Source organism: Ciconia boyciana, chromosome 4 (genome assembly GCF_034638445.1).
Source record: "Ciconia boyciana chromosome 4, ASM3463844v1, whole genome shotgun sequence".
Taxonomy (NCBI): domain Eukaryota; kingdom Metazoa; phylum Chordata; class Aves; order Ciconiiformes; family Ciconiidae; genus Ciconia; species Ciconia boyciana.
This window is the reverse complement of record NC_132937.1, coordinates 87432644-87446664: the sequence shown is the minus strand read 5'-3', so window position 1 is coordinate 87446664 and position 14021 is coordinate 87432644.

Sequence of the window (14021 nt, the reverse complement as noted above, 5' to 3'; positions counted from 1 at the left end):
CAGGCAAGAAGGTTATGGGTGAAAGAGAGTCCCGCACAATCATCTGGGAGTATGGGTAAAGACTGGGAGAGGGCTTGGTTTTGCTGCATATCAATCTGTTTAACGTGCATTTGGTGAATAGTATTATCAGTGATGCTGGATCAACGATACTCCAGTTTGAGAGGGGAACCCAAACAAGCAGCTTTTGAGTTATATCAAGACTTAGACCGCTCACTCATGTGGGTAAGCGTTTGAAGGTAAGCATGCACTCAATGGCAGGAAGCCATGTGCATCACCACCTGACAAGCAGAGGTCTAAGCATTCCTAAACCAAAATGTCCTTGTTGCTGGTACAGTATTGCATCCTCCTGGGATGACTATTAAATGCTAGGAATCTGTATTGGTTGACCCCAGGCAGTCAAACTGGAGCTTTACGAGCACCCATCAACACAAAGATGCACAAAGCTCACATCCCACATCACACTGGAAGATTTGGGCTGTGAATAGTGGCAAGACACAAGTCCTGTCCTATTCCCTGCCTCCTCCCAATCTACTGGCACAGCTCAGAGCCAACCCCACCTTGGACAAATACACATGCCTGTAAAAAATCAGTCCTGGCAGATGACTGGTTGCTTTCACAGTCATTTTTGTTGCTCACTTTTACCTTGGCATGTTTCACCTATGTCAACCCTGCATTTTTCCATATTCTTAGCTGATTAAATTTCTTGTGCAGAAAACATTAGGTGCAAAGGATCTCTGATACAGTGAGGGCTACCTACCCAAACAAAAGCAAAGAAATGCAAGTTATTTGAAAAAGAAAGCAGCAATCCTGGGAAGCTAATCTTGGAAGAGGGGATGTTCACAGGCAGAAAGAAAGCTGAGGATGTATGCAACTGGCTAGCTCCCCAAACAGCCCCAGAGGTGTAGCATTCTCAAACAACTTCACACTCATTACAGCTTTAGTGGTTAGGTTTACTCACACCACAGGAAAAAAAAATAATTATATTGTCTGGATGCAGCAGTTCCTTCTTACAGCAGGAACATTATCTTTTCAGAAGGAAATTAATTGCCTGCTCCAAGGAACTTCTAGCTAAACTGCTCTTGAGGTGGAGAAAGTGTGTGGTCTGGAGGTTCAAGGCTCCTCTGCAGAAAGAAGTCGCCAAGCACACGGGAGATACTCATTATTGCGATATCATTCCCATGGAGAGTAGGAACACACAGCAAGATACTGACATCCCATGCAGACTACCTGTAAAATGTTAACAGTGAATAAGGAATAAAGGAAATAAAAGGAATTAAATGCCCAAGTTGGGACAGTGCTTAAGAAAGACAGCTCTCTCCTATTTCCATTTGTAGAATTAAGGTTCAGCTGCCACAGGTGTGGACTTCAAAGCATGTAGAATTCGGACAGCAGGGCAAGATATGACTGGCAATATCATAAAATTGGCAAAGACAATCCCAGCAACACAGTGTCCCTCTTGACACGATTGCAGCCACAGCAGAAAGCTCAGCATTAGAAGAAAAAACTCTTGGATAAAATATGGCAGAAAACAGCCTGAATAGGTGCAGCATCAGCAGACTGCATCTGGTACAGTGGGAGACACTGATCCCAAATAAAGCAGACACATGGACATTAGGAAAAACTTTTTTGGAAGCAGTGTGGAGGAGTGTTCTGCACTAGAGGTTGCTCGAGTGGTGATAGGTATCCATCCCTGGAAATCCTTTCATGACTTAATTAGGCAAAGCCATATCCTCCTGGATCTAATGTTCATAATAGTCCTGCTCTGAACAGGAGGCTGAACTGGAGAAAATCAAGGGCACAGTGCCACCAAATCATACTGAAACCTTACGATTTACAACTGAGAAAGCTTACATCTTCGCTAAGTAAAATAAGCCCCTATGTGTACAGCCTGTCTGCTACAAGCCGTGCAGTGGACAAGATCTCAGCAAGAGATGATGACTGTTAATGAGAACAGCACGGCCAGGGCTCTGACAGATCTCAGCTATTAGACAGTGCAAGCTATGGTGCCTACAAGATCTTTGCAGAGGAAAGAGGTCACCATTCCTAGAAGTTCTCCATCAGAGCTCTCAACACACCAAATGCTGTGTTATGTATAAATGCAGGCCCAATACCGAATGCATAGATGGGTGTATAGGTACTAAAAGGACTACAGAGACACTTATCCCCCAAGCAGGCCCCCAGTGCAGCCTGCCTTCACACAGCTTGCCCAGATCTGCCCTTCCACTGCTCTCAGGACAACATAGGAATCAGTCACAGGCCACTAGTAGCCCTTTTCCATCAGCAGTCCTGGCCCAGCCTCTTTGCTCAGCTCCTGTGCTTGCGTGGCAGGGGAGAAGAGACCTCAGTCTACAGCTACAAGTCTCTGGTTTTTTCTTAAAGCAGCAGGTTTTCCAGTCACTTCTCCTCCTCCTCCCTCTACCTTCCTGGAATGAAAGGGTTGGTTTATTCACACCTCATCTGATCAAACAGATGATCAACCAGATCAACCATCTTGACGACCCTCCACGTTTTTTTCTGCTAGATGCAATGCTGTATTTGTTCCTGGGAGAGACAATATGACTGCATGCCATGTCCACTCCCCAGGGCTGAAGATGGAGCAGGGGGATTGACCAGAGGGAAGGGAGGCATCTCTGCTCCTTCCTCTTAACAAGAAGAGCACCACAACGAAGGCAGAGCTGGGTGCAAAATGCTCATGGCCAGGCAAGGGGAAGAAGCGTGGTTTTTACAGCACCTCCTATCCAGGGCTCAGAGAACCTGTTCTGGTGCAGCTGGCAAAAAGCTGGCCTTGCCTCCTTACACAGGTGTCAGAGAAGGCAGCTCTGTGAATTCTGTGTGGGAGACGAGGGTCTCCTCAGCTTACAGGCACAAGGAGATGCCAGTTTCTGATATCTCTCCTGCTCCCAGAAGGAGCTGTGTGTGGCCCAAAGTGCCATGACACGTCTGCAATGCAAAAGTGCGAGATGCCACTCCCTCACACAGCTGTGGTGAGACACACGGAGAGATAAGCAGCAGCCCAGATAGAGAAGCTGGGAAGAGCTGGGCTGGGCAAAACACTTCCCTACAGGGCTGTCCTTGAGCAGCTCCCGAGCGCCTGTTTCAGAAGAACAACATAATGTTATCTGCTGCACTCCTGTACCAGGCAGAGATAACTGCTCTTTCCTCTTTTATTCTCCACCCCTGCAAGATTGTCAGCTAGTCAAAACAGCTTCCTCACAGAACAGAAACAGCGTCCTGGCGTGAGCAAAGATGGCCACTTGAGCCACTGGCAGCATTCACTCTTGGAGGCAAGCCCACCTTGAATCCTCTCCCATCTTGGGTGAGTCCTGCAGCAGAGCAGCCCCCGCCTTCTCCATAAAGGCCTTTGAGCTCCCAGATGACCCCCACGCTCCACTTCAGCTAATTTCACATCAAACTAGCCCACGCAAGCGGTGCCACACTGACACATTTCCATTTCATCTCACCCTTTCCATGCCCCTCCCTTGCCCACCACCCTGACATGAGCAGGCAGGTCCTCTCACTGCTGGGGGCAGGGGCCAGTGGGGGGCTGCAGCATCGTCAGAGCTGACTCCATGGGCCACAGCAAGCTAGCTGCAAAATCTTCCCCAGAGCAGGAGGCAGAAGCACTTCCATGGGATCCTCCTCTCCCCCATCTTTCCATGGCAAGCAGGAGACTCTGGTGTACAAGTAACTTTTCTCAGCTCTTCCAAAGCTGCTGAGGCTCTGCCTGCACTTTCCACCTACCTCCCCCCATTCAAGGCCTCACCACACTGCAGGACCTTCTCACCAACCTCCTCCTGGTCCTGGTCACACAGGCTCCCACTTCCAGAGGAAAAGGGAGCTGGACAAGGAGATCCTGACAGTAGCAGAGCCCTGGCCTCTGCTCACAGGGCCAGGCAGAGCCCTGGGCATCCACCACCTCCCCGGGCCCACCCTGGGGTGGTGGGATCTGCCAGGGAGCTCTGCTCAGTGCTCCCTGCAGGGTCCTCCTTTCCTATTTTTAAATGTTCACTTCCCTCTTCTCTGTTTTCAGGTTTTGCCAGTCACAACTATTTGTTTCCCTTCCAGGTTTCCTCTCCGTTACCACCATCCATAGTGCAGAATAACAGACAGGGACACCAGGCAAAAGAAGGTGACCACTGTCCAAATATGCAGGGTTGGGCTTAGGAAAGCTAAAGCCCACCTGGAGTTGAGTCTGACAAGGGATGTGAAGGGCAATAAGAAAGGTTACTACAGGTACCACAGTAGTAAAAGGACAATTAGGGAAAACATGGGCCTGCTGAGGAATGCGGCAGGAGGCCTCATGACAAGGGACACAGAAAAGGCTGAGGCACTGAATGCCTTTTTCACCTCAGCCTTTCCTGCTAAGATGGTCCTTAAGGTACACGGGGGCCCTGAGACCTGTGGAAAGTCCAAGGCAAGAAGACCTGGAGGTAGTTTATCTCAACATTAGCGAGGCTTTTGACACTGTCTCCCGTAACAGCCTCATAGACAAATGGATGAAGTACAGACTAAATAAGCAGACAGTGAGGTAGACCGTAAACTGGCTGAACTTATGGGCTCAAAGGCTTGTGTGATCAGCAGCATGAAGTCCAGCTGCAGGCCAGTCTCCAGTGGTGTGCCCCAGGAGTAGACACTGGGGTCAATGCTGCTTAAATTTTCATTAATGATCTGGATGATGGGGCAGAGTGTACCGTCAACAAGTTTGCAGATGACACAAAACAGGGAGGAGTCACTGATACACCAGAGGGTCGTGCTGCCACCCAGAGGGACCTGGACAGGCTGGAGAAATGGGCCTACAGGGACCTCAAGAAGTTCAACAAAGGGAAGAGCCAAGTCGTGTACTTACAGAGGAATAACTCCATGCACCAGTATAGGCTGGGTGCCAACTGTCTGGAAAGCAGCTTTGCAGAAAACAACCTGTGGGTCCAGGTGGACAACAAGCTAACCATGAGCCGCCAGCAATGTGCCCTTGGAGCAAAGAAAGCCAATGGCCTCCTGGGTTGCATTAGGAGGATTGTTGCCAGAAGGTTGAGGGAGGTGATCCTTCCCCTCTACTTGGCACTGGGGAGACACACCTGGAGTGCTGGGTCCAGTTCTGGGCTCCCCAGTACAACAGAGACATGGATATACTGGTCCAGTCAAGGCGCATGAAGACGATGAAGGGACTGGGAGTATCTCTCATTTGAAAGAGGTCGAGAGAGCTGGGACTGTTCACCTGGAGAAGAGCAGGCTCAGGAGGATCTTATCAATATGTACAAATACCTCAGGAGGGGGAGTAAAGAAGACAGAGCCAGACTTTCCTCAGTGGTGCCCAGCAACAGGACAAGAAGCAATAGGCACAAACTGAAATACAGAAAACTCCATTTAAACACAATGAAACACTTTTTTTTTTTTGTGAGGATAGTCAAACACTGGCACAAGTTGCCCAAAGAGGTTGTGGAGTCTCCGTCCTTGGAGATACTTAAAACCTGACCAGACATGGTGCTGGGCAAACAGCAACTCTAGTTGACCCTGCTTTGAGCAGGAGGGTTGGACTAGACGATCTCAAGGGATCCCTTCCAACTTCAACTGTTCTGTGATTCTGTGATTTTAGGGCCTCTGGATCTCAGCCATGTGTATCTTGTACTGCCCTAAAAATGCCACTGGCAACATACCAAGATGCACACTTATATGGTGTGGACTTTCAACCCAATAAACCTGAAGTTCATCTTGCAGGCTCAGCTCTCCCATCTGTTCCTCTGACAGGGAGTGATGAAAACACATCTCTTCCCCATTCCATGAAAACTGCTGTTTAGAGGGGCAACCATTTTCAAAACAATGCAAATAGCAACTGGTATAACAGATGCGGGGAGAAAGTGAGGGAAAATACACCAACATTTTGTCAACAAGACAGGACTGCTTTTTCATTGCGAAAACTTGCACCATGACCTCCAAAAAAAAAGCATATTTGTGCTTTTTGTAGATCCCCCAAATTAAATGTTTTGCATAGTCCCTTAACAATATGCTTTCCCCGGATGTTTTTTAGGACTAAGGGGGTTGGCTTTCTCCCTGCACTGGAGGGCTGGCCCCAGTGCATAGAGAGTCTCTCCTTGCACAGCCATGTCTGAGCAGGCTGAGCCAGCATGGGCAGAGCCCGAGGTCCTGAAAATCCTGGGTATGCAGCACCAGGTAAGGCCTGAAGCCACAGCTCAGAGAGCCCTAGCTCACCCCACCTGCTCGTGGGACAGCAAGGAGCCAGGGTGCCCACAGCAGGGGCATGCAGACCATCCCTGCACACTGGGCAGTGCCCATGGGCAGCATATCCCCATCTTGAGAGGCATCTGGAGCTGAGGTCTGGGTCCTCTCATCTGGGCAAGGAGGTAGAAGATCCGCCCTCACTTGCTGCTCAGGGCTCTGGTGCCACTATCCCAGCACAGAGGCTGATGCTGAACTGACAAAAGGATGAAAGGGACTGATGAAGGAACCGTCGGTCCTCTGCCAGCATGGCACAGAGCCCTTTGCGTCCTGGAGAAAGGAGGAAGGCAGCGTAGCCTTTGCAATCCAAGAATCAGCCTCCTGCTTTCCCTCCCCATCAGCCCAACCTAATTCCCAGTCTCACTAGCCTCTCTGTGGGGGGAGGGGGAACTGGGATGGACAGAGACACTGCAGACTGTGTTGGTGTCCGTATGTTTCTAACCATACAGCTGATGCAAAGAATGTGTTTAGCACTATCCTCCTCTCACCCAGCTCTCAAAAGACCAAGTCCTGGGACTTTGTGGTTGTCACTCCCACCTCTTCCAACAATGAACATCATTAAGATTTTTTTCTGAAGCTGCCAAGACGTCCTGGAGTAGGATACAGACATCCCTGCAAGCAATCCTCAGATCTCTGCTTACCAGGTTGCAGCAGGCAGTCAGCACAAGTTTTTTCAGGCTGGACAGTGTTTCCTAGACAGCTTCTGCCCATTAAGATGTGCAGCCCTAGCACTGGGAGCACTATCGTCTCATGAAAGAATATGTAGTGCTCTATATGAAATAGAGTAAAATGCATCCATTTGCTTCATAGTTCCTCACTGCTGGCATAAACAGAGGAAGCAACTCCTCTGCCTCTCTAAGCAGGATAAAGCAACTGCAAGAGATACAGCAAGGACATACAGATAGTTTTAAATTATTCCCTGAAGCCTCTTACAACAGGCATTTCTGAGTGCTTGGCTCTGAGCTGAAAGAAGGAGGACAGAACATGGACTACTCTGAGAGACAGATCCAATTGTGTGGAGAGCCTCAACTACAGAGCAGACGAACCTTCATGCAAGCTGGTCTCAAAATAAAAAGATCCTCATCTCTTGTCCAAGGCCCAGAATACAGCAGAAGAAAGCAGAGAAAGTGAAGTCATGGCTGCACATTCTCCCACCTAACGGGGGTCTTGCTAGAATCCACGCTCTCTGACTGTGAAAACTTTGTCAGGTCCAGCCCCTTGCAAACAGTAGGGATTCGGACAACCGGCCCAGCATACTGGAGCCCTGAAGGTAAGCAGAGAAACCTCTGGAGACGTCCTGAATGTGCAGCACAAAGTGCAGGCTTCACTAAAAAATGGGCCTGAAACTAGCCCTGCTGTTTCTGTGTATGCACAGGTTAAGTCACAAATGCAGCAAGCACAGTCAGCAGCGGCGCATGCAAGGAAGACCAAAGGGAATCGACCTAGAATTGATCTGTAACTTTGCTGCTTGCAAGACCTTTTCTTCCTTTTTTTTAAAGATACAGTCATATTGTCCTTGGGTCTGATATTGTAAGATAAAACAGCAAAGCTGTAGCAATTCTTAGCCCAGTGCTCAGAACAGGTGGGATTCCTCTTCCTGGCACCTGAAAAGGTGCCCAGAAAACCACTGGGGCACTTCAATACTCTCAAGCACAGCCTACTCAGCCCTTCCATGCTTACCAGACGTGAACATGGAAATACTTATGTGACCTCTAAAGAACAGACAGTTAAAGATGGAGAATCCAGGTCCACCACGATGCAGCAGCACTGAAGGGATTTTGCTCTGCTTTAGCTCTGACTCTTTCACGAGGTTGTTTATGAAAAGTGAGCTTTTCATGACTCACCCGTGAAACCTGACTGCAAAGGTCCTAGCTCCCTGCCAAAGGTGTGAGCTCCTAAAAGGGCTGTGAAGTCTAGGGATATCTGCAGCACTCAGAAGCAGTCTTTGGAGAGCTATGCTGTGGCGTATTTACTACTCTCCAGGAAATGTCAGACAAAACAAACAGGCGTATGCATGTCCAACTGACTGAATATGTGCTTCACCGTAGGCCAGCATGTTCCCGCTTGCCCCTTTGCATCCCACTTACCCTAGGATTACAGATTTGCCAGCACTGTGCACGAAATTTGTGAATTCTGGATTAATTTCTCTTGCTCCTGGACAAAATAACCACATGGAAAAAGTGCAATATGTTTGAGGAAACCCAGACATGGTAGCTTAATCCTGACCCAACTGAGAGCACATTCTCCTCTGGTGCACAGTATTTTGTGAGAGTCACAGCAGCCAGGTCAGCCCTAATAGTCTAGAAACTCAAGACATTGGCAGCACTTTATTCTGCCTTTTACCATCTTTGATATCCTTGGCATCGATAGTGCCAGGAGCTAGACGGCATACACACCAGGAAGTTGTTTCCCTCATACCCTGAGGAAGGCCTGACAGAAGATTGATGGGCACCTTATCTCCTGGAAATACCAGCTCTTGGGTGGGGCTCCACACACTGTTGCGAGCTGACCTCTCCAGCACACACTCCTGGCATATTTGTGTTCTGGCACTTTCAGTCCCATCCATCCATGAGCTTCTTTCTCTTGCTCAAAGAGCAGAAAATTAAACCCGGGAGGGGGGGCAGGTAAAAAAGAAAAAAAACCCAACAGAATAAGGCACTTGAGCATAATCAGATCATAAAAAGTATCTGATGTGGGTCAAACAGAGCACAAATAGATGGCTGTCACATCACAGCTGGAAGCAGAGGGAATTGGAGTATCTTTGGCAGCGGTGGGATCCCCTCAACTGACCCAGGGAACCACAGCCAGGCGGTGTGACAGTGTCACTCCAGGAAGGGAGCAGTAGCTACGAAGCAGACCTTGCCTCATTCCCCTGTGAACAGGTGTGCACATCTCCAGCAGTGGCTGGAAGCACATCACGGGCCATGCTACACCCAGTTGGAGCAGGGAAGAATTTAGACTACATCAAGGTCAGATGGAAGATGGGTTTGTAACCTGACTAAGAAGTTTGGGGGCAGAAAATCCCACTTAGCATGCCCAGCCCCTATATTGCACACTCTTCAGTGCACGCCAGCCTTCTGCTCTTTCCCAGTCCCCAGGGACCAGCAAACTCCAAAGCACGCACCATCTGCCACCCAGCATCTCCTATCACATCATGCACCCAAAATGTTAACAGCGGATCCCCATTGTGGGAGGGCAGAGGTGACACCAGACGATGTGGAAGCCAGGACCTCCATGCATCCCACTGCTGGCTGCCAGGAAGGGCACTCATTTTCTAATTCCCAGGTGCACAGAGCAGAACTATCCGCTACCAGGCCCCCATCCACCAAATAGACACCAAGGGCTAAGCATGCATGACTCTTTCTGGAGCCAAGAGTGTCCACTGCCATCCATCTGATCATCCTGGCTTAGTGTTGGTGACAATTTTCCACTGACTTTATGCGAGGGGAAAGGCTGAGCAGTCCCATCATTTACCAACCTGGTCACAGGCTGTATCTCTGTGTACTTTCTTTGCTTCCAGGCATGTTCCCTGCTCTGAAAATACAAGCAAGGAATGAGGTAGACTGGCTCTGTGCTGAAATACTTAACAGTGGCATCCGCTGTCTGTATTTCCAGGACAGAAATGATACACAACAAGTGTGCAGAGAGGACAACACTGGACTGCATGCTCCTGCCCTACTCCACATGCCTACACTGGGATTTCAGTTCAGCTTACATTTCCCACCATCAGCAACACAAACACCAGACAAAAGACTTCAGCTCTGGGTACTGCTCTTAGGAAAGATGCCAGTCAGAGGAGAAGTCAGTGAAGAGTGGTACGGACCAGTGATCAAAGGTGTGTGACCTGCTAAGAAATCCTAAAAGCTTCAGGGTGGAGATGATGGAGGGAAGCCATGACAGTAGGCTTCAAACACGGAAAAAGTTGCTACAAAGAGGATATAAATCGTTTGCTTTCAAAGTCTAGGGGAGACAGACAGTCAAAAAACATGTGTTTTAACCGCATCAGAGAAGTTTCCAATTAGGCAGCAGTAAAACTTTCTAACAGTCATAGGAGTGGGAAAGGGAGAGGCATGAATCTCCATCAGCGGCATTTCCCAGGCAGACTCGATAAAAGCCTAGCAATGACAACAGACCCTGATTTGGACAGGAGACAGACTCACAGAGCTGGAACAGAGAAATCACATAATATCGTGATTTCATGTGCAGTAAGCCTGCTACATCCGGAGTGTGGCAGGGCTACACCCGCTCATACTGGCTGCACCAACCCCCTCAGCAGGGCACCCAGTATCTCCATTTTAAGCAATTTTCAGTTGCAATACTTAATGTCAGAATTGCAATTCTTAACATCCAGGGCAAAACAACTGAATTAGATATAGCTACTGCAGAACAATCTGTTTCATTATGGTACCAAGAGCCGTGCTCCAAGCCAAGCTGTTTAGCCATGGCCATCATTCCTGCCATTAACAGGTCAGAGTAGTTCCTTTTGAATGTACCCCTGTTCAGAGTCACTATTAAGAGTGGTATAATGGCAGATGAAAGCCAAAAGTTTAAATCGAGTTCATTTGTTTGATGCAGCATTTGAGCTGAAACCTTCTCTACTGCCCTCGTGAAAACAAGCAGGCCCTATTTCCCTGAGGTTAACCTCAACAACTGTATGGGACTGCAAAAAGGATGCGTAGAGGGAAGAGACCATCCCATCCAGATGCAGAGCTGAAGATGATGGTGAGCAAAAGAGGTGGGACCTTCAGAAGCAGAGATCACACGACATCACAGAAAAGGAAGGAAACCGAGGCACAAAAGCATTCAAAGCAACACAAAACGGCGCCTGGAGAACTCACAGGAGTGGAACAAGCCCAGTGGGCACAAGAAACTTCTCCTCTTGGCTAGGCCACCTGGAGGTCCTTCAGGGAAGGTGTCTGAGGTCTCTGGCTACAGAAAGTTTTTCAAGCTAACTAGGCTGGAAACCACCTCCCTGTTTGCAGAGAGCTGGCTCTCCATGCCCAGAGCTGCCCCTGGGCCATCCCAGCACCCATTTCCTGTGGGAGCAGGCTCCAGACATGAACTAAGCCCCCCTCTCCACCTTCATGCACAATGCATCCGGGGGCCTGGCAGCACCCAGCATGCATCCACCTGACACGCATCCATTGAGATGCAAGTCCTTGGCCCCTTCTGTCCCCACGCCAACACATATTAACATTTCACTGACTCAAGGCTGTAGAGAGAGGAGGCTCACTGCTGACTCCAGTGATACAAATGGGCATTCCTACTCCACCAGCTATAAGATCACCTTTATTCAAAGCCTTTTTTACAAGTTTCATCCGAACTAAGCTTGTGCAAGCACAAGATCACTGCCTGTAGAGCAACACATTAGATGAGGGGTCTCTTACAATACTGTATTACAATCCTGCTATGGAAGCAGCGTGCGTAAAGGCTGCACAGATTGCAGAAGCAGCACTCAATTCAGCCCATGCAGAATTTCTAGGCCGAATAACAGTTTGTAAGCTCTAACAGAAAGTTCTCCAGCTCTGCCTGACTTCAGGTAAGCAAGGGGAGAACAGACTACCTGTCTCTGCCCTTGATCTTAGGACTATTGCAGTGATCAAAGAACAGCCAGAGCTCTTCTGGAGACCAAAATCTGGCACAGCATCTCCTGAAGGGACAGACTTGCATCCTCTCCCCATCCAAACACACACTAAGATCCAAACACTCCTCAGAACACCCCATGCCTGGGCTGAGCCTTCCAGTTCATCATGCGCCATGTGGATGGTACATGCCCCTTGCCAAACAATTGTTTTCTGTTTTCTTGGTCTACTTACCTCTGAGCACGGTACAGATACATGCCAATGAACTAATAACAGCTATGTTTGCTTCACACTCCCCCAGTTTCACACAAGAAGCCTCCCTTCTCCTTGAGACCTGTGCTCCACGTGGCCTTTGTTGCACTCCTGTGTGAAAGCTGCCCTGGCATCACAAGACATGAGCTGAAATCCAGCCATACCTCTGGAGACATCGCCCCAGTGTACTCCTGGGGAAAGCACATAACATGACAATCTTCCGATACACTTTTAAGTACTGTTTTCTATTGTTCATAGGCAGGTTTCCAAACTCTGCCTATACCTCACCTGCCATTCTGAAAAGCACTTCAGATGTTCAGGTGATCCAGCCTGGCAAGTTGGACTCTCTTCCTCCCCTGTCCTTATTGACACTGACTCAAGAGAATTTACAGTTCTGAAGGACTTTTCTGAGGTCCCAATCTCTTGAAAGTTAGCGATAATTTGAAAAGCAGAGGGACCAACAGAAAAAAATAAATTTAGCCCCCATTCCTTTTTTTGCATGCAGTGTCAAAAAGAGATTAAAAGGGAGAAAGGAAGGAATGCAAATGCTAATAAGGGGGATTTTTAAAGTTACAATGAACATTTCAATCTGAAATGCCATTAAAACTTTTCATTTCCCTTTTCATTTTCTCTTTTGGAATGCTAAACTTGTATCGCACAGGTAATGCCTTGTCCCTTTCAACCTCATCATTTTTAGGTGATGCTTCTATGGCCAAAAAATCCATAGGGCAGCCTTGCTAGTCTCTTGAGAGCACTGTTTGCAAGTATCCAAGAAGAGTGCCACAAGAGATTCAAACTTCCAACTGCACGCAAATAAGCAGACTGAAACTAGCACAAGGATACACAACTAGAAGGTTCCAGAGAAGACACACATCCTCTTTCAGTCCTGTATCAGCAGTCCATGAAATGAAATCTTTACATGCACTCAGCTCCAAGTAATAAAATCAAACAAAAGCAAGAATCACTGGCCTTTCTGAAATCTGCCTAGGTCCGTTATTTTCTCTGGCCCCTTCTCTCCTACTGTCTTCAACTCATTTTCATTCATCTTATGCTTCTCCTCTCCTGCTAAATCCTCTCTCCTCCCCTCCCTGTCCTTTTCTTCCACACAGCTGATCCTCTCAACACTCACCCCTCCCCATCAAAAAATGAATAATGTAACTTGCTGCCAAAAGACAAGAAGAGTTACTCTAGGAGACTCGAAAAGCCGTTTCGGCTATCTTGTCTCTGCCAAGGGCAATTCGATAATGCTTAGAGCCAGATGAGGACAGCAAGATGTACATGGAGTCAGCTTCAACACTGCCCTACACTGAACACCACGCTGTGCATGGGAAATAGGAGAGACATTCCCATTCCCAGTACCCCAGGACTTGTAGAAAGGAAGCAGTTAAATACATTACTTTAAATAAGGCAATTAATATATCATGAAATACTGCTGGTTGTCTGCCTGAGAGCCAGCTACATGCACTGTAAATTTCATGACATGACTCCATATGGAGCAGACTGTACAAGAGAGCTCCATAAAAAGTACTCCCCCTCTCCTCACTTTGCTGTCCCCACAACAGATTTATATTGAAGCATGAAGACATCTGCTACCTGCTCCCAAACCAGGCTTGTGCAATCTTCACACAGGCACAAGGTCTTCGTTTCAGTGTCTCCACTTTAGAGAGACTGTTGGCCCCTCTTTTGATCAGACAGAGGCATGCTTCTTGCTGCATCTTGCTCCTTGCTGAATCTCAGCAGAGGAACAGCTGCGGAGCAGGCTGCTCCAAAACTTTCTGCTCTTACCTAGCCAGCATCAGGGCACAGCTGGGGAGCAGTGCAGTACATACATCAGGTCACCAATGTCAATATTTCTTATGCCTCCTGCAGAAGACCTTTGTCACCTAGATGCAGTACACTAGCAAGACTCACATACAAGCACATTTCACTGGGAAACGGCTGCTCTTAGCAGTT